The sequence below is a fragment of the Octopus bimaculoides genome, chromosome 1, assembly GCF_001194135.2.
Source record: "Octopus bimaculoides isolate UCB-OBI-ISO-001 chromosome 1, ASM119413v2, whole genome shotgun sequence".
Lineage (NCBI taxonomy): Eukaryota > Metazoa > Mollusca > Cephalopoda > Octopoda > Octopodidae > Octopus > Octopus bimaculoides.
The window spans coordinates 152,798,110-152,801,030 of record NC_068981.1 but is presented as its reverse complement, the minus strand read 5'-3'; the positions used below and the strand labels follow the sequence as shown (position 1 = coordinate 152,801,030).

At 34.9% G+C, this 2,921-nt stretch overlaps 2 protein-coding genes across 4 annotated transcripts in view; one reads left to right on the top strand and one right to left on the bottom strand.

The window, feature by feature from the left end:
* Positions 1-2,921, bottom strand: part of LOC106875834 (protein-glutamine gamma-glutamyltransferase K) — an 80,063-nt gene that overhangs the window by 71,399 nt on the left and 5,743 nt on the right. The window lies entirely within an intron of this gene.
* LOC106875837 (uncharacterized) overlaps positions 1-2,921 on the top strand; it is an 11,833-nt gene that overhangs the window by 3,979 nt on the left and 4,933 nt on the right. Inside the window, exon 1 of one of the 2 annotated variants that reach the window (XM_014924127.2) lies at positions 1,721-1,780. The exons of the other annotated variant lie outside the window; for it this stretch is intronic. The gene's annotated coding sequence lies outside the window, so the exon portion shown is untranslated. Of the gene's footprint in view, positions 1-1,720; positions 1,781-2,921 lie in introns of those variants that run through there. 2 annotated transcript variants of the gene reach the window in all.

The window sequence follows — 2,921 nt, the reverse complement described above, 5'->3', positions numbered from 1 at the left end:
ATATATATATATATATATATATATACATATACATATATATACACATACATACATACATACATATATGCGTGTATATGTATCAAAGATTTTCTATGTATCTGTATGTATGTATGTATGTATGCATGTATATATGTAAGCATTTATGCTTTTTCTTTTAGTTTAAGTTCTTTTTAAGAGAGTTCAAGCCGGTTGCAAATAAACAAAATTTCTTGAGTTGAGTTCCCGGTGTTTGTAAATATGTGGTTGAGTTGGTGTGTAGGTTGAGCTGTCGATGCACAAGCCAAAGTGCGTGCGTCTTATTCATTTAAAGAATCTGTGGTGGAGAATCCTTGGAATATTTTACAAATCTTCACTCTGTCGCAAATAGACTGGATTTGGAGAATCCGTGTCAGTTACTTTTGCTCTTTCTTCGATAAAATTAGTATTTCTAGGGGTTTTTTTGCGTAAATGTGTTGGTACATAACCTAATGTACATATGATGATAGGTACAAATGATAAATTACAGTCAGGGTACGAGAGCAGTAAATTCCGCATTAATTCAACATAAATGTTCTCTTTTTCCTGGAGTCTTGGTATTTCTAGCTCAGCGTTCATTTTTTTTTTTTTAATAGGTTCATAAGATTTTCCCTGTAGAACGTGAGCATTTTGTGCCAGAAGCCTACAATCAGGTCCCTCTTAGGTGATTTTTCCTTTCGACAGTTTCATAATAAACCACTAGGAATGTTTCACTGGTGACATTATATATTTTGGGAGAGACATTTACACAATAGTTTAATCCTACTGCATCGCGATTGTGTTCTTTCTCTTTTAAAAAAAAAGACACATTAGATAATGTAGACTTAATATCTTTGAAGGAGCGGATGATCACGCTTGGATTGCCTTTGAAAAGAGGTTTGCTAGAGCAGGCTTGACTAGAACTAAACAACAATAATATAAGGCCAGTATAGGAACGTGGTCATTCGACGTGCTAGAGATAGCAGCTTCAACTCATGCCCTCCCAACTTTAAAAAGAGAAAGAAAAAAAATAGAAGTGTGGAATATCTTTGATCTTAGATTTATTCGGTCAGGCCAAAAAAGCACCAATTACCTATATTATCCTCATACAAATATAGTCATTAGGCGCCAATGAGGGACCCTGTATGTGGTCGTTGGACTGTGGGAAATAGTAGTAAAATCTCCCTCAAATGACAACCTATCGTCTTATATGATGGACAGAAGACAGGTAGTGTAAGTCATATACATCCCTTAGAAGATGGGATGATTATATATGAAACCCCATTTAATACAGGTCTACTCGATCAAGTTAGACCTGGGATAACCAATAACACTATCTCCAATCTCCGTATACACTAACCTACAAGAAATCAATCACGACAGCATGCATACATACATACATACAAACATACATACATACATACATACATACATACACACACACATACATACATACATACATACATACATACATACATACATACATACATACAAAAAACAAACGCTACACATAATTTGAATGAGCAGTGGAAATATCACTGGAATTTTAATTTAACATTCCAATTGGACGATCTAAGTTAATTTAAAAAAAAGGTGTTCCTAAATTAGTCTTTAGAGTCGTTTAATCAAGAAATTTAATTTATTTCCGTTGAATTGGTAAAGTGCAAAAAAAATATTGTCTCTGGAAGGTATATATAAGTGGTTCTGAATTTACCTCAGTGTGATTATTGAGCCAGCAACCTGCTATAGTAGCTGATCTCTCATCTGACCACAGTTTCGGCGAAAGGTGAAACTTTTTTATATATAACTTGTATAATTTCTCTTTCAGCGATGCTGATATCACTGAAGTTTGAAACGATGCCTTAAACATGTTTTCATGTTTCGTTTTTCTGTTATTTCAGATTACATTGAGCTCGTATTAATGTAGCAAAACAACGATGATTAAGCTTTTAACTTAAAAAGAGATCGAAACGGAAGGCTATTGCATTTATTTCGCATTTTTAGCGCTTATTCAAAATGTGTTTATTTATTTATCTATCTATGTTTTCAAAAATAATGTTTAAATATGGTGCATGTGGTATGTGAAAGGATTTTTATGTTAGAGGTAGATTATATATATATATATATATATATATATATTTATGTTAGAGGTAGATTATATATATATAAGGTTCTTTACGACTTAGCAGCGGAGAATAGAATGACTTCATTAGGTATTCATAGTTTTCTTCCTGCAGCTTCTCTTATGCCAGATACTTCCAATGCTTGATGAGCAAGTTCTGCTGCCAAATTTGCAAGCAAGGAAGGTGCTGCAGGGCATCATTACGGTGCTCTTGGGGTTTATTATAGTTTAAATATGGTACGCTTTTCTTTTCTATACTATACATTATGTGAATGATAGTATCTTTCGTAACAGTTTTCCAAAAGACTAATCTCCTGCTCATAGCCAGTATGACAAAGAGAGCGACATGACGGTGTCTTGTGTAACTTGCATGCAATAAATACCGAACACAAGGTATTAGTGTACACGTACCAGTTTTCCCGCCAGCTGCATATTGTTTGTATAGAACAAACTCATACACACACACATGGCGCAGGCGTAGCTGTGTGGTAAGAAGCTTGCTTTTCAACCACATGGTTCCGGATTCAGTCATACTGCATGGCACCTTGAGCAAGTGTCTTCTTCTATAGCTTCCGGCCGACCAAAACTTTGTGAGTAGATCTGGTATCTTTAAATCTGTGCTCGTTCCCCACCACCACTTGGCAACCGGTGTTGGCATGTTTACGTTCCCGTAACTTAGCGGTTCGGCAAAAGAAAAGAGAGAATAAATACCAGACTTTAAAAGAAACTATTGGCGTCGATTCATTCTTCAAGGCGTGACCATAAGCTAATAGCTGAAGCAAATAATATATATATATATATATAT